The 24,800-nt window shown below is 45.3% G+C and overlaps 1 protein-coding gene and 1 long non-coding RNA gene across 2 annotated transcripts in view; one reads left to right on the top strand and one right to left on the bottom strand.

Moving 5' to 3' along the window:
* Nucleotides 1-9,528, top strand: part of slc51a (solute carrier family 51 subunit alpha) — a 33,578-nt gene extending 24,050 nt beyond the window's left edge. Inside the window, exons 9-10 of the transcript XR_004566788.1 lie at nt 1,639-1,643; nt 9,509-9,528. The gene's annotated coding sequence lies outside the window, so the exon portion shown is untranslated. The remainder of the gene's footprint in view (nt 1-1,638; nt 1,644-9,508) is intronic.
* Nucleotides 8,595-23,655, bottom strand: LOC117532194. The gene is made up of 3 exons (XR_004566812.1): nt 23,642-23,655; nt 14,080-14,082; nt 8,595-8,746 (listed from the first exon to the last, which is right to left on the bottom strand). It is a non-coding gene; the product is annotated as an uncharacterized LOC117532194 (long non-coding RNA).
* Nucleotides 23,656-24,800: the final 1,145 nt, after the last annotated feature.

Here is a 24,800-nt window from a genome sequence, read left to right as displayed (position 1 = left end):
CGAGCAGCCGGGAAAGCAGGCCGACTGGGTGACTGTGAGGAGGAAGCATAGTTCTAAACAGAAGCCCCGTGTACACCGCCAACCCGTTCACATTTCTAACCGTTTTTCCCCACTCGACGACACACCTGCCGAGGATCAAACTCTGGTTATTGGCGACTCTGTTTTGAGAAATGTGAAGTTAGCGACACCAGCAACCATAGTCAATTGTCTTCCGGGGGCCACAGCAGGCGACATTGAAGGAAATTTGAAACTGCTGGCTAAGGCTAAGCGTAAATTTGGTAAGATTGTAATTCACGTCGGCAGTAATGACACCCGGTTACGCCAATTGGAGATCACTAAAATTAACATTGAATCGGTGTGTAACTTTGCAAAAACAATGTCGGACTCTGTAGTTTTCTCTGGGCCCCTCCCCAATCGGACCGAGAGTGCCATGTTTAGCCGCATGTTCTCCTTGAATTGCTGGCTGTCTGAGTGGTGTCCAAAAAATGAGGTGGGCTTCATAGATAATTGGCAAAGCTTCTGGGGAAAACCTGGTCTTGTTAGGAGAGACGGCATCCATCCCACTTTGGATGGAGCAGCTCTCATTTCTAGAAATCTGGCCAATTTTCTTAAATCCTCCAAACCGTGACTGTCCAGGGTTGGGACCAGGAAGCAGAGTTGTAATCTTAACCTCTCTGCAGCTTCTCTCCCCCGCCATCCCCTCATTACCCCATCCCCATAGAGACGGTGCCTGCTCCCAGACCACCAATAACCAGTAAAAATCTATTTAAGCATAAAAATTCAAAAAGAAAAAATAATATAGCACCTTCAACTGCACCACAGACTAAAACAGTTAAATGTGGTCTATTAAACATTAGGTCTCTCTCTTCTAAGTCCCTGTTAGTAAATGATATAATAATTGATCAACATATTGATTTATTCTGCCTTACAGAAACCTGGTTACAGCAGGATGAATATGTTAGTGTGACTCGGGGGTGTTGACTCATTTAAACTAACTGCCAGAATGCTCGAAGCACGGGCCGAGGCGGAGGATTAGCAGCAATCTTCCATTCCAGCTTATTAGTTAATCAAAAACCCAGACAGAGCTTTAATTCATTTGAAAGCTTGACTCTTAGTCTTGTCCATCCAAATTGGAAGTCCCAAAAACCAGTTTTATTTGTTATTATCTATCGTCCACCTGGTCGTTACTGTGAGTTTCTCTGTGAATTTTCAGACCTTTTGTCTGACTTAGTGCTTAGCTCAGATAAGATAATTATAGTGGGCGATTTTAACATCCACACAGATGCTGAGAATGACAGCCTCAACACTGCATTTAATCTATTATTATTATTTTGGCTTTGCTCAAAATGTAAATGAGTCCACCCACCACTTTAATCATATCTTAGATCTTGTTCTGACTTATGGTATGGAAATTGAAGACTTAACAGTATTCCCTGAAAACTCCCTTCTGTCTGATCATTTCTTAATAACATTTACATTTACTCTGATGGACTACCCAGCAGTGGGGAATAAGTTTCATTACAGTAGAAGTCTTTCAGAAAGCGCTGTAACTAGGTTTAAGGATATGATTCCTTCTTATGTTCTCTAATGCCATATACCAACACAGTGCAGAGTAGCTACCTAAACTCTGTAAGTGAGATAGAGTATCTCGTCAGTAGTTTTACATCCTCATTGAAGACAACTTTGGATGCTGTAGCTCCTCTGAAAAAGAGAGCTTTAAATCAGAAGTGCCTGACTCTGTGGTATAACTCACAAACTCGCAGCTTAAAGCAGATAACCCGTAAGTTGGAGAGGAAATGCCGTCTCACTAATTTAGAAGATCTTCACTTAGCCTGGAAAAAGAGTCTGTTGCTCTATAAAAAAGCCCTCCGTAAAGCTAGGACATCTTACTACTCATCACTAATTGAAGAAAATAAGAACTCCAGGTTTCTTTTCAGCACTGTAGCCAGGCTGACAAAGAGTCAGAGCTCTATTGAGCCGAGTATTCCTTTAACTATAACTAGTAATGACTTCATGACTTTCTTTGCTAATAAAATTTTAACTATTAGTTATTACTCATAACCATCCCAAAGACGTATCGTTATCTTTGGCTGCTTTCAGTGATGCCGGTATTTGGTTAGACTCTTTCTCTCCGATTGTTCTGTCTGAGTTATTTTCATTAGTTACTTCATCCAAACCATCAACATGTTTATTAGACCCCATTCCTACCAGGCTGCTCAAGGAAGCCCTACCATTATTTAATGCTTCGATATTAAATATGATCAATCTATCTTTGTTAGTTGGCTATGTACCACAGGCTTTTAAGGTGGCAGTAATTAAACCATTACTTAAAAAGCCATCACTTGACCCAGCTATCTTAGCTAATTATAGGCCAATCTCCAACCTTCCTTTTCTCTCAAAAATTCTTGAAAGGGTAAGTTGTAAAACAGCTAACTGATCATCTGCAGAGGAATGGTCTATTTGAAGAGTTTCAGTCAGGTTTTAGAATTCATCATAGTACAGAAACTGTTGTGGGCTGGGGTGTTTGGCTGGTTTGGTTTTTGTTTTCTGTTTCTCCACCAGGTGGTATGCATTCAGGACTGAGTGGCTGAGCATCAGGACCTCACCCTGAACACCTGAGGCTTGTTATCACGTGCAGGTCATCAGGACTCACAGCTGTGGTGTATTTTGTCTTAATCAGAGATTGCTGCATTTAAACCTTGAATGCACAGTGTGTGATGGCCAGAGACTCGACCTTGTGAGCAGACGTGTGAGATCGACGTCAGGAGAACAATCTCACCATCACGGACACAGAGACCGCTCCAGGTTTGACGCCACAGTCTGTGAAGGAGGATTGGGTGAGGTCTCACGCTCTTCAGCACACTTCCTGAGGTAATTTGGTTTTGGTGACTTTTATGAAGTAATGACAGTGGATTTGGTGTCCCTCACACCTTGTGTTAGTGAGCTGTCACGTTATGCTAATTGTCTAATCAGCTTCTGCTGCAGTGGAGATTTGAACTGAGTTGTTCTGTGCCTGCAGGGTGAGAAGCTGATGTATAGCTTTAAGCCAGGAAGTGTTTGCTGATTGCGTGCACCTTTGAGTTGTGTCTCTCTGTGTGGAGTTGAACTCACCTCATGTTTTCTTTCTTCACAGACTCGGTTTGGCGCGGTCACCTGGGGGGTGTCGGCGGGGTCCCTGGGTCCGAACTGCTGTGGCTCCGGACCGTTTGCGCTGTTAAGAGCGCGCCGTGTTTTCACCTCACCAGACCGCGGACTGTTTAGTTGTTTAGCACTTCTCACTGTTATGTTTATTAAATTCTGTTATCCTTTGAACCGTGCTCTGCTTATTTTATGCTGGGTCCTTCAAACGCTGGGTCGGTCCTCCGACCGCGTCCGAAACATAACAGTAGTCTCTGGCCATTTAACAATGGACCAGCGGAAGCAGAGACGGTATTTTTGCCGGGAAGGCTGCAGCAGATGTTGGAGCTGATCCGGGATCAGTTGCAGGTGCGCTCCGCCCGGGTTGTGCGCGTTGGTGCGCGCATGGCGGAGTTTACAGCTTGTTTTAGTATGAGGTGTTTTTATCAGGGGTTAATTTGTTGTTTTTGTGGGTTTTTAAGCATTGTCTGTGGTCTGGTGGAGTTGAAAATGCAGGCTGTCTGGAGCATAGTTTGACCCAGGTGACTTTATGTTAGTCTGTTAGTCTTTCTTTTTTATTTCTTTTGGTTTCACCTCCCAGGGTTTGATGGGACGGTCCTCTGGGGGGTGATGGGGGGGTAATTGGGTTTTTTTTTTTTTCGTTTTTTTTTTGTTTTTGTTGTGCCCTCTCTTCTCCTCTGGCTCCAGCCGTGTGAGCCGTACGTTGTCGGCGTTGCTGGAGTGGTGCAGTTTGGTTATGCTGTGCGTTTCCCAGGTAACCTCTGCACCCGGGGGGGGGGGGGGGTATTTTTTTTTTATTCCCTGTCTTCTCCTCCGGCCCCAGCCATTTCAGCCGTACGTTGTCGGCGTTGCTGGGGTGGTGCAGTTCGGTTATGCTGGGCGTTTCCCAGGTAACCTCTGCACCCGGGTGGGGGGGGTTTAGGGTTTTTTTTTTGTTACTTCCCTGTTCCACCTCTGGCTTCAGCGCACCTTTGCGCCGTACGCCTTTGGCGTAGCTGAGGTTTGGGGCAGTGGAATATACCCGCAGCTGGTGGCTGGTTTAAAAGTCGGAGGGGTGACGCCGTCTTGTGCCGTATGCCATTACCGCTGTTCCACTCCTCCCGGTTGACTTTTGGGGTATAGTCGTGGTTGGTGACACTGGACGTACTTCCAGTTTCCACTGCGCTGAGGGGGTGGGGTTGGGGTTGTTGTTTTGTTTGTATGTTTTTTTTTTGTTTTTCCCCCAGTTTCCGCCCTCAGGGTGTGACTGTGGTGTCCTCTGGGGGGGGAAAGGACTGTGGGTCCATCTAGCTGTGGACGGCCGGGGCTGGGTCTGTTAGTCATGAGGGGGGGCGTCTCCTGGGGTTTGATGGAACGGTCCTCTGGGAGGCGCTGGGAGTCTCCGTGGGTGACTTTGGGTCCCAGAGGGACCTCGGCTGTGGTTATTACTCCTGGAGCTGGCGGGATGTCCTCTGGGGGGTTTTGGTCCCTACATGTCAGGGGGGGGGGGGTGTTAGCGTTTTTTTTTGTTTGCAAGCTTAAGTTTGGGTTGTGTTTTTTCTTTTCTCCTCTTCCCGGGGTTTGATGGAACGGTCCTCTGGGGAGGGGGGGTTGGTATGGTTGTTTGTGTTTGTCTTTTTTTTTGTTTATGACTAAGCAGACTTTAACACATAGTCGGAAGAAGGCTGAGTGCACAGGTTTAAGAACTCCTGGCCAAACTTATGCAAAGTGAACTAAAGCAAGAGTCGACAGGAATGAACGCAAAGGTGGAGACTCTAACAGGTTTGCTAAACGAAACAGAGGGCAAGACCATTCAAGTCAACAAGGGATGTCTCTGCACTGGAGTGTCAGCTGCGGAGCAGTGTGCTGCAGACAGGCTCAGGATGCGAAAGGATGGGCTCCAGGATGAGAGTGATGGTCTCGGCACGGAGTTCCCTGTTGACAGAGAAGAGGCGGCTGGGAGCGTGCGTTATCCGGCTGAGGGAAGAGCTGGAGAGGCTCAACATTGAGATGATCAATGACTGCATGAAGAGATTAACGTTGCAGGTGGAGCAGCTGATGATGGAGCTGTCATCAGAGCACAGTAACGCACAGCTCCTGGAGATGGGCCTTTCCCAGCTGGATCGTCAGCACAAGGAGCTGAAGCTGCAGGAGGTGTTTTTTGTTCCCACCCAACATTCCAGCCATGGTCCCTGGAGGGGGGCTTTGTTTTTCCTGGCCCAGGTCCGTGTGGTCGCCGGGAGGCTTCCCGTGAGGGTGGGGTACTGTTGTGGGCTGGGGTGTTTGGCTGGTTTGGTTTTTGTTTTCTGTTTCTCCCACCAGGTGGTATGCATTCAGGACTGAGTGGCTGAGCATCAGGACCTCACCCTGAACACCTGAGGCTTGTTATCACGTGCAGGTCATCAGGACTCACAGCTGTGGTGTATTTTGTCTTAATCAGAGATTGCTGCATTTAAACCTTGAATGCACAGTGTGTGATGGCCAGAAACTCGACCTTGTGAGCAGACGTGTGAGATCGACGTCAGGAGAACAATCTCTCCATCACGGACGCAGAGACCGCTCCAGGTTTGACGCCACAGTCTGTGAAGGAGGATTGGGTGAGGTCTCACGCTCTTCAGCACACTTCCTGAGGTAATTTGGTTTTGGTGACTTTTATGAAGTAATGACAGTGGATTTGGTGTCCCTCACACCTTGTGTTATTGAGCTGTCACGTTATGCTAATTGTCTAATCAGCTTCTGCTGCAGTGGAGATTTGAACTGAGTTGTTCTGTGCCTGAACTCACCTCATGTTTTCTTTCTTCACAGACTCGGTTTATCGCGGCCACCTGGGGGGTGTCGGCGGGGTCCCTGGGTCCAAACTGCTGTGGCTCCGGACCGTTTGCGCTGTTAAGAGCGCACCGTGTTTTCACCTCACCAGACCGCGGACTGTTTAGTTGTTTAGCACTTCTCACTGTTATGTTTATTAAATTCTGTTATCCTTTGAACCGTGCTCTGCTTATTTTATGCTGGGTGCTTCAAACGCTGGGTCGGTCCTCCGACCGCGTCCGAAACATAACAGAAACAGCATTAGTGAAGGTTACAAATGATCTTCTTATGGCCTCAGACAGTGGACTCATCTCTGTGCTTGTTCTGTTAGACCTCAGTGCTGCTTTTGATACTGTTGGCCATAAAATTTTATTACAGAGATTAGAGCATGCCATAGGTATTAAAGGCACTGTACTGCGGTGGTTTGAATCATATTTATCTAATAGATTACAATTTGTTCATGTAAATGGGGAATCTTCTTCACAGACTAAGGTTAATTATGGAGTTCCACAAGGTTCTGTGCTAGGACCAATTTTATTCACTTTATACATGCTTCCCTTAGGCAGTATTATTAGATGGCATTGCTTAACTTTTCATTGTTACGCAGATGATACCCAGCTTTATCTATCCATGAAGCCAGAGGACACACACCAATTAGCTAAACTGCAGGATTGTCTTACAGACATAAAGACATGGATGACCTCTAATTTCCTGCTTTTAAACTCAGATAAAACTGAAGTTATTGTACTTGGGCCCACAAATCTTAGAAACATGGTGTCTAACCAGATCCTTACTCTGGATGGCATTACCCTGACCTCTAGTAATACTGTGAGAAATCTTGGAGTCATTTTTGATCAGGATATGTCATTCAATGCGCATATTAAACAAATATGTAGGACTGCTTTTTTGCATTTACGCAATATCTCTAAAATTAGAAAGGTCTTGTCTCAGAGTGATGCTGAAAAACTAATTCATGCATGTATTTCCTCTAGGCTGGACTATTGTAATTCATTATTATCAGGTTGTCCTAAAAGTTCCCTGAAAAGCCTTCAGTTAATTCAAAATGCTGCAGCTAGAGTACTAACGGGGACTAGAAGGAGAGAGCATATCTCACCCATATTGGCCTCTCTTCATTGGCTTCCTGTTAATTCTAGAATAGAATTTAAAATTCTTCTTCTTACTTATAAGGTTTTGAATAATCAGGTCCCATCTTATCTTAGGGACCTCATAGTACCATATCACCCCAATAGAGCGCTTCGCTCTCAGACTGCAGGCTTACTTGTAGTTCCTAGGGTTTGTAAGAGTAGAATGGGAGGCAGAGCCGTCAGCTTTCAGGCTCCTCTCCTGTGGAACCAGCTCCCAATTCAGATCAGGGAGACAGTCACCCTCTCTACTTTTAAGATTAGGCTTAAAACTTTCCTTTTTGCTAAAGCTTATAGTTAGGGCTGGATCAGGTGACCCTGAACCATCCCTTAGTTATGCTGCTATAGACTTAGACTGCTGGGGGGTTCCCATGATGCACTGAGTGTTTCTTTCTCTTTTTGCTCTGTATGCATCACTCTGCATTTAATCATTAGTGATTGATCTCTGCTTCCCTCCACAGCATGTCTTTTTCCTGGTTCTCTCCCTCAGCCCCAACCAGTCCCAGCAGAAGACTGCCCCTCCCTGAGCCTGGTTCTGCTGGAGGTTTCTTCCTGTTAAAAGGGAGTTTTTCCTTCCCACTGTCGCCAAGTGCTTGCTCACAGGGGGTCGTTTTGACCGTTGGGGTTTTTACGTAATTAGTGTATGGCCTTGCCTTACAGTATAAAGCGCCTTGGGGCAACTGTTTGTTGTGATTTGGCGCTATATAAATAAAATTGACTGATTGATTGATTGATTGAAGTTTAAACAATTTAGCCTTCAAAATAAAATGCTGGGCAGCAGCAGTGGCAGTTTACTCAGATGCATAAGTAAATAGCTCCATTTACATTTCAAACTTCAAATATTTTGACAATAACACAGTATGTCAAATTAACATGAAGTACTTTAATCACCAAAAACCTTTTAAACTTGTTTTAATCGTATAATCTATCAAAAAAAGGTGATGAACAGCACAAACATATAAATCAGTTTTTCCCCACAAATGAAATTATGTATCAGCTAATATTCAGTATAAATGTAAAAAATGAACCAAAGATTTCACTGTCAGAAAACACATTTTAATAGATCACATCATAGTAAAAATACTCTTTTTTTTTTTTTACAAAGATTTATTTAAATGTGACATGAAATATTCCAGATCTTTTGCTGTTTTCTTGTCACCATTTTCAATAAAGCTGTAACAACAAATTTAAGGCAGGGGGCGCTAAGACTTGATTTATATAGAAACTGCACATTTAAATAACTAAATGAATCAACATCATAATAAATAGTAATGACCTTATTTCTGAGGATTTCTGTTCTGTGTTGTAAATACACTGATTTCATATAGAGAATTTGCATCCTTTGAATTTGGGGAAAAGTGTAATAAATGACTAACTTGTTGGTGGATCATGTTTTTAACTCTGCAGGGTGTTCTGTTGGAGCAGCTTTACACCAGAATGAATGAAAGATCTGTCCTGAAGGACAGTTGTATAGATATGTTAAAATTATTGCACAGTTGTGCATGTAATAAAGCACAAAAGGTGGCAGCAGTCGTAGTTGTTGTTGTCCATTTGGCTGCTCCCATTTTGTTTGGAGTCCCCACAGCGGATATAGCCAGATCCGCATAGGCATTTGGCACAAGTTTTACGCCGGATGCCCTTCCTGATGCAACTCCAGTGTAACCTGGAGAAACACACAGCCGCTGGTGTGTTTCTAACCAGGCCCCGCACTGCTTAGCTTCTGAGATCTGATGGGATCAGGCTGCCACAGAGCAGATCTGCTGCTCTGACAAACATTACATAAACCACATTAAGAAGCTCAACATTTTGTACTTTTTCTTTTATTGCACTTTGATTTAGATATGCAGGTATCTGATTTGAGCAGGGCTTTCAATAAATTGCGCAGTTTTAACAAAATCAACACATTGTGCGAACGTTTGAGTGTTTTATGACTAAACGTCTCCAGTGCAAAAATATATTTAGTGTTGTTATGTCCCAATATATGTGGTAAGTGCCAAAAACTGGATTTCTGATGTTAGATTCTGAAATTTGACGCTATCTGTTGAAAGCTGTGGGTGTTAATGCAATCAGCAGCAGGAGTGTGTGACAGAGAGAAACAGCAATAAGTTTAGAAAATGTACGCACCAGCCTTCAAATGAAGGTGAAAATGGTGACCAGTGGGTCACCGTGTTGAGCACTGAATCACACAGTCAGACGAAGTTACAGTACTGTTCAGAATAATAGTAGTGCTATGTGACTAAAAAGATTAATCCAGGTTTTGAGTATATTTCTTATTGTTACATGGGAAACAAGGTACCAGTAGATTCAGTAGATTCTCACAAATCCAACAAGACCAAGCATTCATGATATGCACACTCTTAAGGCTATGAAATTGGGCTATTAATAAAAAAAAAGTAGAAAAGGGGGTGTTCACAATAATAGTAGTGTGGCATTCAGTCAGTGAGTTTGTCAATTTTGTGGAACAAACAGGTGTGAATCAGGTGTCCCCTATTTAAGGATGAAGCCAGCACCTGTTGAACATGCGTTTCTCTTTGAAAGCCTGAGGAAAATGGGACGTTCAAGACAATGATCAGTTTGATTAAAAAAGTTGATTGGAGAGGGGAAAACTTATATGCAGGTGCAAAAAATTATAGGCTGTTCATCTACAATCATCTCCAATGCTTTAAAATGGACAAAAAAACCAGAGACGTGGAAGAAAACAGAAAACAACCATCAAAATGGATAGAAGAATAACCAGAATGGCAAAGGCTCACCCATTGATCAGATCCAGGATGATCAAAGACATTCTGGAGTTACCTGTAAGTGCTGTGACAGAAGACGCCTGTGTGAAGCTAATTTATTTGCAAGAATCTCCCGCAAAGTCCCTCTGTTAAATAAAAGACGTGCAGAAGAGGTTACAATTTGCCAAAGAACACATCAACTGGCCTGAAGAGAAATGGAGGAATATTTTGTGGACTGATGAGAGTAAAATTGTTCTTTTTGGGTCCAAGGGCTGCAGACAGTTTGTGAGACGACCCCCAAACTCTGAATTCAAGCCACAGTTCACAGTGAAGACAGTGAAGCATGGTGGTGCAAGCATCATGATATGGGCATGTTTCTCCTACTATGGTGTTGGGCCTATATATCGCATACCAGGTATCATGGATCAGTTTGGATATGTCAAAATACTTGAAGAAGTCATGTTGCCTTATGCTGAAGAGGACATGCCCTTGAAATGGGTGTTTCAACAAGACAATGACCCCAAGCACACTAGTAAACGATCAACAAAATGAATGCCTCGCAGTTTTGAAGAAATCATGAAAAACTGTGGTTATACAACTAAATACTACTTTAGTGATTCACAGGATTGCTAAAAAAGCAGTTTGAACATAATAGTTTTGAGTTTGTAGCGTCAACAGCAGATGCTACTATTATTGTGAAAACCCCCTTTTCTACTTTTTTTTTACTAATAGCCCAATTTCATAGCCCTAAGAGTGCATATCATGAATGCTTGGTCTTGTTGGATTTGTGAGAATCTACTGAATCTACTGGTACCTTGTTTCCCATGTAACAATAAGAAATATACTCAAAACCTGGATTAATCTTTTTAGTCACATAGCACTACTATTATTCTGCTGCCTCCTCGTGGTCAAGCACCATAAATGTTTTACTGAAATGCATTGACAGCGGATATCACATTTCCGCTCAACACAGGTTTTATTCCTTTCAAAGTGACAAAACCATTGTCACAATAAAGTTGAAAAAGTAAAAAATGAACAGAAATCAATATGAAGTAAAAAGCAGATGACAATTACTGTGAAATATACAGCCACCTTTTGGTATTTTCTCACATTATATTATTTTACTATTTTCTTATTTACTGTACTATACTTTAATCACTTTCAAGCGAGTGTGGTGAACCAGTGGTTAGTGCACTTGGTTTCAGTGCAGAAGGTTCTGGGTTCAAGCATCCGGTGTAAAACTTGTACCAAAATCAACATGTGGTGACACTGAGTGAAAACAAGGGAGCAGCCAAAGGGACTTGCTGTTATGTTTCGGACGCGGTCGGAGCACCGACCCAGCGTTTGAAAAGACCCAGCATAAAATAAGCAGAGCACGGTTCAAAGGATAACAGAATTTAATAAACATAACAGTGAGCAGTGCTAAACAACCAAAAAGTCCGCGGTCTGGTGAGGTGGAAACACGGCGCGCTCTCAACAGCGCAAACGGTCCGGAGCCACAGCAGTTCGGACCCAGGGACCCCGCCGACACCCCCCAGGTGGCCGCGACAAACCAAGTCTGTGAAGAAAGAAAACATGAGGTGAGTCGAACTCCACACAGAGAGACACAACTCAAAGGTGCACGCGATCAGCAAACACTTCCTGGCTTAAATCTATACATCAGCTTCTTACCCTGCAGGCACGGAACAACTCAGTTCAAATCTCCACTGCAGCAGAAGCTGATTAGACAATTAGCATAACGTGACAGCTCACTAACACAAGGTGTGAGGGACACCAAATCCACTGTCATTACTTCATAAATGTCACCAAAAACCGAATTACCTCAGGAAGTGTGCTGAAGAGCGTGAGACCTCACCCAATCCTCCTTCACAGACTGTGGCGTCAAACCTGGAGCGGTCTCTGCGTCCGTGATGGTGAGATTGTTCTCCTGACGTCGATCTCACACGTCTGCTCACAAGGTCGAGTCTCTGGCAATCACACACTGTGTATTCAAGGTTTAAATGCAGCAATCTCTGATTAAGACAAAATACACCACAGCTGTGAGTCCTGATGACCTGCATGTGAAAACAAGCCTCAGGTGTTCAGGGTGAGGTCCTAATGCTCAGCCACTCAGTCCTGAATGCATACCACCTGGTGGGAGAAACAGAAAACAAAAACCAAGCCAGCCAAACACCCCAGCCCACAACACTTGCTTTCACTTTGATCACTTTAAAATCACTGGTATATCCAAACTATTTATTATTCTTTATGGCACCACAAAGGAAATAATTGTTTTCCATTTTTCTGTTTGTCATCCATCCATGTACTTTTGTGTATTGACCCGCTGGTCAGTACACTTTTTTTGTGCATTGAATTTGACAGAATGAACTGCATCAGTTCAGAGTGATATCAACAGAAGCACCACCAAATGATTCTTTCTTGTTCCTCTAACAAACTTTACTTCATTCTAAGAAGTTATATTGAATATAGGTTGCACAATTAGTCATGAAAACACTGAGCAAAGATACTTTGTTCCATACAATCGAGAACTGTTATTGCAAAACTCCCCCTCTAGCTGCCACCTTATCGTGTTGGGGGAGTTTGCGTACCCGGATGATCCAAGGAGCTATGTTGTCGGGGCTTTGTGCTCCCTGTAGGGTCTCCCAAGGCAAACAGGTCCTAGGTGACGGGTCAGACTAAGGGCAGTTCAGAACCTCCATGACCAGTAAAAAATCAAGGACCGAGACGTCGCCCGGTATGGTGGAGCCGGGGTCCCACCCTGGAGCCAGGCCCGGGGTTGGGGCTCGCGCGCGAGCGTCTGGTGGTTGGGCCTTAGCCCATGGGGCCCGGCCGGGCTCAGCCCGAAAGAGCGACGTGGGCCCGCCCTCCTGTGGGTTCACCACCTGCAGAGGGGGACCATGGGGGTTGGGTGCAGAGAGGATTGGGTGGCGGTTGAGGGCGGCTGGCCCGGTCCATACTCACAGCCCCTGGCTGTTGGGACGTGGAATGTCACCTCGCTAGGGGGGAAGGAGCCTGAGCTTGTGCGGGAGGTTGAGAGATACCGACTAGAGATAGTCGGGCTCACCTCCATGCACAGCTTGGACTCTGGTACCCAACTCCTGGAGAGGGACTGGACGCTTCATTTTTCTGGCGTTGCCCACGGGGAGAGGCGGAGAGCTGGGGTCGCATTGCTTATTGCTCAACCAGCTCAGTCGCCATGTGTTGGAGTTCACTCCAGTAAACGAGAGGGTCGTGTCCCTACGCCTTCGGGTCGGGGACAGGTCTCTCACCGTTGTCTCGGCCTACGGGCCGAACACCAGTGCAGAGTACCTGACCTTCCTGGAGTCCCTGGGAGGGGTACTAGATAACGCTCCGACTGAGAACTCCATTGTTCTCCTGGGGGATTTCAATGCCCACATGGGCGGCGACAGTGAGACCTGGAGGGGAGTGATCGGGAAGCATGGCCTCCCCGATCTGAACCTGAGTGGTGTTCAGTTGTCGGACTTCTGTGCTAGTCACAGTTTGTCCATCACGAACACCATGTTCGAGCACAAGGGTGTCCATAAGTGCACGTGGCACCAGGACACCCTGAGCCGGAGGTCGATGTTGGGTATTTTCTCCTCCAAACATTCTTAAAACCTTTGATAAGACAAACAGAGTCAAGAAACACCAGTGAGACAGAAAGTCAAATTAATCACGCGCGGAGTGCGGCCAGGCTGTACACCAAGGCTACACTAAAGTCTGGCCTGTGCTCCCGCTCTTTTTATTAGAGATGCCCTCATTACATCATAAAACTTGTCCTAAGGGGGGGGGGGACAACGCAAGACAAGTTTCTTCCCGTAACATAAACACATACGTCAATAAGCGCAGCTGTAAGGACAAACAGTTTCTTTCTTTTACTCTTATCGTCGGAGGTCAGCACATCTCGTTCGTCTGTTGCAGTTATCAGCTGTTGTGCATCTGCCTGGAGTGTCCTGGTCTTCACACTAAGCATCACGTCACAACAGTCAAAACAACCTTCAGTTCTTTTACTCCCAGTTCAGCCTGACCCCGTCATGCTTCACTCCCAGTCGTTAGCGGCTACGAAAACAAGTTGTATAATAATAATAATAAGTACATCCAGCTCTTCATTCCCAGTTCAGATTGACCCCAGCATCATCAGTTCAGTCATGATTGCTAGGATACAGTGTTGTTAACCACCTCACCTAATAGTGCAAGGATCTCCCTGCGTCACTGGCATTGAGACAATCTATTGCTAATTAAATAGACTCCCTTTGTAGCCAGACTTCCCCTTACACTGTGGAGGCCGCCAACACACGCTGTATCTTACAGTGATGTATCCACGTTGATCTCTCCGCTATCTTTACTGCAGTTGGTGTTGTTAACAGCACTTGGTATAGACCTTCCCAACGAGGACTGGACTCTGATGAACACCCAGTCTCCTGGCTAGACTACTGGAAGGCCGTCCTGTGGAAGATCAAAATTATTCGGCAGTAAATGTGTTTAAGTTATCTCTTTCTGTGTTAATGTCTTTTTCATAAAATTTGCTAATGTTTGTTCCTCATCTGCTGTTTTAGTATCCATGTCAAAATTGGTAGACGATATGGTCGTCCATAAAGTATCTCAAATGGTGTTAACCCTGATGGTGTTGGTGTTATTCTCATATACAATTTTACTAGGTCCAACATTCAATCCAGGTTCATTTTGTCTCTTCTATACATTTCCTTAATCTTATTTTTATTGTGCCCTTTGTCCTTTCCACTAATCCGGCACTGTGTGGTTGATAAGCACAATGATTTTTGAGATTGACCTGTAGCGCTTCTCCTACGTATTGCACTATTGTATTAACAAAATGCGCTCCATTATCTGAATAAACTGTTTCTGGTATTCCAAATCGTGGAATGATGTCTTTGCACAATGCCTTAGCCACTGTAAGTGCATCTGCATGTTTTGTAGGGAACAATTCTACCCATTTTGAGAAGGCATCAATTACGACTAAACAAAATTCCTTCCCTTCATGTTTACTCAGCTGTATATAATCCATGTGAATCACTTGAAAGGGATATTGTGGTGTTGGAAATTTGCCTCTTTGGGGTCTCAAATTGCCTTGTGAATTGTGTTTTGCACATGTCATGCATGCTCTACAATGCTGTTTTGCATATGCATCGAACCCATAAAGACAAAAAATAGATTGCAATTGCGATATCATACCCCCTGATGAGACATGCGTCACGCCATGGCTCATAATAGCTGCCCATTTAAACATATTTTTTGGCAATATGGGTTTCTTTTGTGGGCATGCGTACAAATCATTTGCATACGTAGCTCCTTTATTTATCCACATCTGTTTTTCTTTCAGTTGCCTGCTGTTGCATGTCAGCAAGCAGTGTATGACCTAAATGCAAATCTGGAGTGGTTTCCTGTACAACAAAAATAGAAGAAGCTGCTGCTGCCTCTTTTGCTGCTCTGTCAGCAAAATCATTTCCTTTTGAAATACTGTCAGAGCCCTTGGTGTGAGCCGCACATTTGCATATAGCAATTTGTTTAGGCAATTTCACAGCCTTCAGTAGTGCAGTTAGGAGTGTGGCATGAGTCACTGGCTTTCCAGATGATGTCACCATTCCACGCTCTTCCCACAGTTTTGCAAACACATGCACTGTGCTAAAAGCGTACTGGCTGTCTGTATAAATTGTTACAGCCGTACCTTTAAACAGATAGCAAGCTGCAGTTAAAGCAACTAATTCAGCTGCTTGTGCTGAAAATGAGGATGGCAATGAAGCAGAATCCAATACTTCTGAATTTGTGACAACAGCATATCCAGATTGTGTTTGTCCATAAGCGTTTTTAGTGGAAGAACCATCCACATACACAATTGTACTGTTTGGGATGGGTGTGTCCTGGAGGTCTGGGCGTGCTTTCGTACAGACCGTAGCTACATCAAGACAATTGTGCGGCTCACCATCCTCAGGTAAAGGTATCAATGTGGATGGATTCAATGTTGTACAGCGCTCTACCGTAAGGTGTGGTTGTGATAATAGCAAGGACATGCACGAAAGATGTCTTGCTGGGGACAAAAGGCTCATGTTTGTCTGCAACAGAAGTGCAGAAACTGCATGTGGAACTTTCAGTGTCAACTGATGGAATAGAACAACATTACTGCTACTTTGAACAGCCATAGAGGCTGCAACAACAGCCTGTACACATGGTGGTAGAGCACTTGCCACTGCATCCAATTTAGATGAGTAGTAGGCAACTGGCCTCAATTTTGAGCCATACACTTGAACCAAAACACTAGTCATGAACTTATTCTTACAATCAGCTGTTTGAATGAATGGTTTACTATAATCTGGTAGTGCCAAAACTGTGGATGACACTAATGTTTGTTTTACTTTTACAAAAGCTTCCTCAGCATCTTTGTTCCATTCCAACACGGTTGACATTGAAATATCATCCTTGTACATCAAATCAGAAAGTGGACTAGTCAATTCTGCATAACAGGGAATCCATGCCCTGCAGTAATTAGTCAGTCCAAGAAATGACATCATCTGCTTTTTGGTTTGTGGTTTTGGAGCGTGTAAAATTGCTTCCTTCCTGTCAGACAGGATCGTGCGCCCTGTGGCTGATAATTCATGTCCTAAATATTTTACTTTATCCCTACACAACTGAACTTTGTTTTTACTCACTTTGTGGCCATTATCAAATAAGAAACATAATAATGCTACTGTGTCAGTTATGCAGTTTTCTCGTGTGTCAGAGGCAATCAGAATGTCATCAACATACACTAATAGTTGGCTATCTGCCGGTGGAACGAAATTGGCTAAACATGCTGACATGACTTGAGAATAAATAGTTGGACTCTCTGCGTAACCCTGCGGTAATCTGGTAAATGTATATCGTTGTCCTTTAAAGGTAAAAGCAAACCAGAATTGACTATCTGGGTGTACTGGCACAGAGAAAAATGCATTACTTATGTCAATTACTGAGAAACTATTAGAATTTGGTCTCAGCAAATTTAACAAGGTGTGTGGATCTGGGACACATGGTGCTCTTTTAATCACAGCAGCATTTACTGCCTGCAGATCTTGAATCATTCTCCACCCCACTGAGGGCGGAGCCTTTTTTACAGGAAATATGGGTGTGTTACATGGTGAATCTGGACATGGCACTATTACTCCTGCTGTTAATAAATTCTCTATTACTGGCCTGATTCCTTCAATTGCATCAGGTTTCAATGGATACTGTCTTACACATGGTCTGTATTCTGTTTTTGGTCTTATAACTACAGGTTGTGCATTTTTTTATCAGTCCTACGTCTGAAGGACCTGTTGTCCACAATCCTGATGGTACCGAAGAGAGAAGATCATCTTCTTCAGGACTCAACTGAAACACTCAGGATTGTGAAGTGGACACATCAATGTGTGTTCCAGCTGTCAGCACCAATGAGACATTAACTGGCACTTTATACAATTTAGTTGATGGACTGAACTCCGTTCGTGGTCCAACTCTGCTCCAATCAGTGGCTGACAAAGCTGTTATGACTGTCAGTCCCAATTCTTGCCATTCTGTCAAATATGGTTTACAAAGTGACACATGTAATGGCATACCTGTGAATCTCAATTTTAAAACATCTTCAGTGGCACCTGTTACTGTTATGACAGCTGTTGAGTTGCCATCATGAATCAAATCGGTCATTGTCAGCTTCACAGGTGAAATATTTTTCAATTTGTTTTCATACACTGGTGTTCCTGGCAATATGCCACTATGGACTCTAAATACACTCTCAAATCTGCATCTAAACTCTGTCCATGGTTCTCCTTCTTTCTGAGTTGTCCTGGTAATTTCAGTATAATTTATCTTTGGTCCTAACACACCTTTTGCACGTGTAATCATAGCTTCCACTCTTGTTTTCAAGACTGGATCATCATGTGGCAATGGTACGCCATCCTGGTCTGCAGGATTCCAGTCTACGCGTATCTGACTCCATTTTAGGGCCACATGCTTTCATCCACACCTGTTGGACTTCAGGTCCACTAAGGTGGTAAGAACTTCTAATGTTTTCTATATCCTGCATAAATCCCTCAATGTCGACATGTGGCGATGGTATCATGTCGACTGCTGCTTTGATATCATCAGCATTCCATGTTCGATATACGAGCATGGTTGATCGCTGTCCTGCTGTTCCTGCACGAGGATTTGGTACTTCTATCATAGGATAGGCACCTCCCTGGTCACTGTGTTCCACCATGGGAGGGGCTGTAGGCACTTTCGCTTGACTGCGTGTTTGTGGTTTTTCTGGTTTTTCTGGTTTTTCACTTTTTACCTTAGGTTTTACTGCCAAATCATACTGTGGTGGCGGTACATCGTCATCCTCTGGTAGAGGAGATAAGGGTGTTGTTGTCACCGACGATCCAGCCGGCGGTGGTTGCTGAGGCTGTTCTGGTTCTCTGTGCTGAATTATCACATCTTCTTCTGCCTTACCTACAGCTTTCTTTTTCCTTGCTTTCTCTAATCGTCGCTTCTCTGCTCCCTTCTGTCTGTTCTCTGCTTCCTCCTCCCAAAATGCCACTAAATCTGCCCCTACTTTCTGCATCTTTTTCTCATCACCTTTATGTTGCTGTTCTAACTCCTTCTTTAGCTTCTGTATACTGATCAGGTTCAGTCGTCCGTCAAAGTCATGTTTATTTATCCAGGTCTCCAATTTCTTTGTTGCTTTTGGATTTTTTTTGCTTCCATAAATTTCCAGTCGTCAGTTGATAAATTTTCCTTATTTTTAGACGTCTTACCCCCCATTTTTATTATCCCTTGTTATAATTTGGACTTCAGACGGGGGCACACCTAGGGTGTTCTAAATCTGAAGTTTTCACACTTTCTTTGGACGTGACAATTAATTTGCCGTCGTGTGGTTGATTCCTTTCACCTCCCCGTAGGAAGCGGAATCACTTGCCTCTGCTTCCACACGCACGGTTGTCACTAACGTTGTCCAAAGTATTACACTTTCACACAGTTATTTACACTTACACAAAACACTATTTACACATAGAAACACTTTTAATAATCGTACGCGTATTCTTAGCCCAGGGGAGCTCGCCCTCCCGTGAAATTTAACTAATGTCCTGCATTAGGGGACTCCGCCGTCCCTGCCAGATTTAACTGCTTTTTTACAGTGCACGTATTTCTACCCGGGATTTCCTTTACGTATTAAAACAGAGGAGTCCGTATCCTCCTTCCGGAATTGAACTACGTGCGTCCCTCGCAACCGTAGAGGAGTCCGCCCTCCTTACAGAGTTTAACTGTGTTTCATTAACAGACAATTCTGTATCATCGCTTACGGAGTTTAACTGTTTTATGTGATCACTTTTATCCCCTACCGGTATGCGTATATAAACAGAGGAGTCCGCACCCTCCTTACAGAGTTTAACTGCTTTGCATTAACAGACGATTCTGTATCATCGCATGCGGAATTTAACTGTTTATGTGATCTGATCACCACTCACTCAGTACTGTTTACAAAGAAATTTTACTCACTGACTCGACTTCCTGTCTGTCTTCTTCGGGAAAATCTCGTCAACCAGACGATGCCAACGGTGGTCGACAATTGCAGACACGATCAATCGATCGGACCTTGGCCAAGGATTTACGTCTGGACTTGACGACCTCCGCTGGACACCTCCGGTATTGTTGAGATCCCGGACGTAGCCCCCAGTCAATGTTGGGTATTTTCTCCTCCAAACATTCTTAAAACCTTTGATAAGACAAACAGAGTCAAGAAACACCAGTGAGACAGAAAGTCAAATTAATCACGAGCGGAGTGCGGCCAGGCTGTACACCAAGGCTACACTAAAGTCTGGCCTGTGCTCCCGCTCTTTTTATTAGAGATGCCCTCATTACATCATAAAACTTGTCCTAAGGGGGGGGGGGACAACGCGAGACAAGTTTCTTCCCATAACATAAACACATACGTCAATAAGCGCAGCTGTAAGGACAAACAGTTTCTTTCTTTTACTCTTATCGTCGGAGGTCAGCACATCTCGTTCGTCTGTTGCAGTTATCAGCTGTTGTGCATCTGCCTGGAGTGTCCTGGTCTTCACACTAAGCATCACGTCACAACAGTCAAAACAACCTTCAGTTCTTTTACTCCCAGTTCAGCCTGACCCCGTCATGCTTCACTCCCAGTCGTTAGCGGCTACGAAAACAAGTTGTATAATAATAATAATAAGTACATCCAGCTCTTCATTCCCAGTTCAGATTGACCCCAGCATGCTAAAACAAGGTTGAATAACACATACATTCTCGGGGTTAGGTGCAAACAGCACAACACCGTTTTCATAAGAAAGAAGACGAAGGTACAAATGTTTAACAGTGATAACATATATATATATATATAAAATCCTTAACAGTCGATGATCGACTTTGTAGTTGTATCATCTGACCTTCGGCCAAGTGTCTCGGACACTCGAGTGAAGAGAGGGGCAGAGCTGTTGAGCGATCACCACCTGGTGGTGAGTTGGATCCGCTGGGAGGGGAGGAAGCCGGTCAGACCTGGCAGGCCCAAACGTATCGTGAGGGTCTACTGGGAACGACTGGCGGAACCCTCTGTCAGCGAGGTCTTCAACTCCCACCTCCGGGAATGCTTCTCCCAGATCCCGGGGGAGGTTGGAGACATGGAGTCCGAGTGGACCATGTTCTCCACCTCCATTGTCAATGCAGCCGCTCGTAGCTGTGGTCGCAAGGTCTCTGGTGCCTGTCACGTCGGCAATCCCCGAACCCGGTGGTGGACACCGGAAGTAAGGGATGCCGTCAAGCTGAAGAAGGAGTCCTACTTATCTTTGTTGGTAGTTGGGACCCCAGAGGCAGCTGACAGGTACCAGCAGGCCAAGCGTGCCGCAGCCCGTGCGGTCGCAGAGGCAAAAACACGGGTCTGGGAGGAGTTCAGGGAGGCTATGGAGGAGGACTATCAACTCAGCCACATGGGGTGTGCAGCCAGTACATTCTGAGTGCCGGTCCCAAGCCCGGATAAATCAGGAGGGTTGCGTCAGGAAGGGCATCCGGCGTAAAACAAGCCAACCCAACTATGCAGACTCAGAATCGAATTCCCATACCGGCTTGGTCACGGCCCGGGTTAACAATGTCCGCCACCGGTGCTATTGCCCAACAGGGTGCCGGTGGAAAATGGGGCTACTGCTGGGCGAAGACGACGAAGAAGAGGAGGAAAACGTTGCCACGAACAGCGGGAGAAGAAGAAAACTAGAAGGGTGGAAATGAGAGTGGGGACTTTGAATGTTGGTAGAATGACTGGTAAAGGGAGAGAGCTGGCTGATATGATGGAGAGGAGAAAGGTAGACATATTGTGTGTGCAAGAGACCAAGTGGAAGGGAAGTAAGAGCAGGAGCATCGGCGGTGGGTACAAGTTGTTGTACCATGGTGAGGACAGGAAGAGAAATGGTGTTGGGGTCATTTTAAAGGAAGAGTATGTTAAAAGTGTGTTGGAGGTTAAGCGAGTGTCTGACAGGGTGATGAGTGTGAAGTTGGGAATTGAAGGGGTGATGATGAATATCATCAGTGCATAGCATGGTTGTTTGTAGGATGACTTTAGAGGTAAAGAAGAAGAAGAGAGTGAGAGCTCAACAAAGGATCAGATGGTGGAAGCTGAAGGAGGAAGACTGTTGTGTGAAATTTAGCGAGCAGGTGAGAGAAGCACTAGTTGGAGGGGAAGCAGTTTTGGACAACTGGAAAAGTACTGCAGATGTGGTGAAGGAGACAGCTAGGGCAGTACTGGGTACGACATCTGGACAGTGGAAGGAAGACAAGGAGAGTTGGTGGTGGAATGAAGAGGTCCAGGAAAGCATAAGGAGAAAGAGGTTGGCGAAAACGTTTTGGGATAGTCGGAGAGATGAAGAAAGTAGACAGGAGTACAAGGAGATGCGGCGTAAGGCGAGAAGAGAAGTGGCAAAAGCAAAGGAAAAGGCATATTGCGAGCTGTACAAGAAGTTGAATAGTAAGGAAGGAGAAAAGGACTTGTACTGATTGGCCAGACAAAGGGACAGAGCTGGAAAGGATGTGCAGCAGGTTAGGGTGGTAAAAGATGCACATGGTAATGTGCTGACAAGTGAGGAGTATGTGCTGAGAAGGTGGAGGGAATATTTTGAAGAGTTGATGAATAAAGAAAATGAGCGAGAGAAAAGGCTGGATGATGTGGTGAGAGTAAATCAGGAAGTAAAAGAGATTAGCAAGGAAGAAGTGAGGGCTGCTATGAAGAGGATGAAGAGTGGAAAGGCAGTTGGTCCAGATGACATTCCAATGGAGGCATGGAAATGTCTAGGAGAGATGGCAGTAGAGTTTCTAACCAGATTGTTTAATAAAATCTTGGAAAGTGAGAGGATGCCTGAGGAGTGGAGACGAAGTGTGCTGGTTCCTATTTTCAAGAACAAGGGTGATGTGCAGAGCTGCAGTAACTACAGAGGCATAAAGCTGATCAGCCACAGCATGAAGTTATGGGAAAGAGTAGTAGAAGCTAGGCTTAGAAAACAGGTGAAGATCTGTGAGCAGCAATATGGTTTCATGCTGAGAAAGAGCACTACAGATGCAATGTTTGCTCTGAGAATACTGTTGGAAAAGTACAGAGAAGGACAGAAAGAGTTACATTGTGTGTTTGTGGACTTAGAAAAAGCTTATGATAGGGTGCCAAGAGAAGAGTTGTGGCATTGTATGAGGAAGTCTGGAGTGGCAGAGAAGTACGTTAGGGTAGTGCAGGACATGTACAAGAATAGTGTGACAGTGGTGAGATGCGCAGTCGGAATGACAGACTCATTCAAGGTGGAGGTGGGATTACACCAAGGATCAGCTCTGAGTCCTTTCTTGTTTGCAGTGGTGATGGACAGGTTGACAGATGAGATCAGACAGGAGTCCCCATGGACTATGATGTTTGCAGATGACATTGTGATCTGTAGTGAGAGTAGAGAGCAAGTTGAGTCTAGTCTGGAGAAGTGGAGATATGCTTTGGAGAGAAGGGGAATGAAAGTCAGTAGAAGCAAGACTGAGTACATGTGTATGAATGAGAGGGAGCCCAGTGGAATAGTGCAGTTACAAGGAGTAGAAGTGGTGAAAGTAGATGAGTTTAAATATTTGGGGTCAACTGTTCAAAGTAATGCAGAGTGTGGTAGAGAGGTGAAGAAGAGAGTGCAGGCAGGGTGGAGTGGGTGGAGAAAGGTGGCAGGAGTGATTTGTGACCGAAGAATATCAGCAAGAGTGAAGGGGAAAGTTTACAAAACAATAGTGAGACCAGCTATGTTTTATGGTTTAGAGACAGTGGCACTAACAAAAAGACAGGAGGCAGAGCTGGAGGTGGCAGAGCTGAAGATGTTGAGATTCTCTTTGGGAGTGACAAGAATGGACAAGATTAGGAATGAACATATCAGAGGGACAGCTCAGGTGGGACGGTTTGGAGACAAAGTCAGAGAGGTGAGATTGAGATGGTTTGGACATGTGCAGAGGAGGGACCCAGGGTATATAGGGAGAAGGATGCTGAGGATGGAGCCAACAGGCAGGAGGAGAAGAGGGAGACCAAAGAGGAGGTTCATGGATGTGCTGAGAGAGGACATGCAGGTGGTTGGTGTGACAGAGGAAAGGGTGAGATGGAAACGATTGATCTGCTGTGGCGACCCCTAATGGGAACAGCCGAAAGACAAAGAAGAAGAAGATGGAGGAGGACTATCGGTCGGCCTCAAAGAGATTCTGGCAAACCATCCGACGACTCAGGAGGCGGAAGCAGCTCTCCACCGGCACTGTTTACGGTGCGGGTGGGGAGCTGTTGACCCTGACTGGGGATGTTGTCGGGCGGTGGAAGGAGTACTTCGAGGATCTCCTCAGTCCCATCGTCACGTCTTCCGAAGAGGAAGCAGAGACTGGGGACTCAGAGGCGGTCTCATCCATTACCCAGGCAGAAGTCACCGAGGTGGTTAGAAAGCTCCTCGGTGGCAAGGCTCCTGGGGTGGATGAAATCCGTCCTGAGTACCTTAAGTCTCTGGATGTTATGGGACTGTCTTGGCTGACACGCCTCTGCAACATCGCATGGCAATCGGGGACAGTGCCTCTGGATTGGCAGACAGGGGTGGTGGTCCCTCTGTTTAAGAAGGGGGTCCGGAGGGTGTGTTACAACTATAGGGGGATCACACTGCTCAGCCTCCCCGGTAAGGTCTATTCCAGAGTACTGGAGAGGAGAATTCGACCGATGGTCGAACCTCGGATTCAGGAGGAGCAGTGTGGTTTTTGTCCTGGTCGCGGCACACTGGACCAGCTCTACACGCTCCATCGGGTGCTCGAGGGTTCATGGGAGTTCACCCAACCAGTCCACATGTGTTTTGTGGATCTGGAGAAGGCGTTTAACCGTGTCCCTCGGGGCACCCTGTGGGGAGTGCTCCGGGAGTACGGGGTCCGGGGTCCTTTGCTAAGGGCTATCCGGTCCCTGTACGACCGCAGCAGGAGCTTGGTTCGCATTGCTGGTAGTAAGTCAAACCTGTTTCCAGTGCACGTTGGCCTCCGCCAGGACTGCCCTTTGTCACCGGTTCTGTTCATTATTTTTATGGACAGAATTTCTAGGTGCAGCCAGGGTGTAGAGGGGGTCTGGTTTGGCAACCACAGAATCTCGTCTCTGCTGTTTGCAGACGATGTGGTTCTGTTGGCTTCGTCAAATCAGGACCTTCAGCGTGCACTGGGGCGGTTTGCAGCCGAGTGTGAAGCATCCGGGATGAAGATCAGCACCTCCAAATCCGAGGTCATGGTTCTCGATCGGAAAAAGGTGCTTTGCCCTCTTCAGGTCGGTGGAGTGTCCTTGCCTCAAGTGGAGGAGTTTAAGTATCTCGGGGTCTTGTTCACGAGTGAGGGATGGATGGAGCGTGAGATTGATAGACGGATCAGTGCAGCATCTGCAGCGATGCGGTCGCTGTATCGGACTGTCGTGGTGAAGAGAGAGCTGAGTAGGGGGGCAAAGCTCTCGATTTACCGATCGATCTACGTTCCGATCCTCACCTATGGTCATGAG

Source organism: Thalassophryne amazonica, chromosome 1 (genome assembly GCF_902500255.1).
Source record: "Thalassophryne amazonica chromosome 1, fThaAma1.1, whole genome shotgun sequence".
In the NCBI taxonomy this organism is placed as follows: domain Eukaryota; kingdom Metazoa; phylum Chordata; class Actinopteri; order Batrachoidiformes; family Batrachoididae; genus Thalassophryne; species Thalassophryne amazonica.
This window is presented reverse-complemented; position numbering and strand designations above follow the sequence as displayed.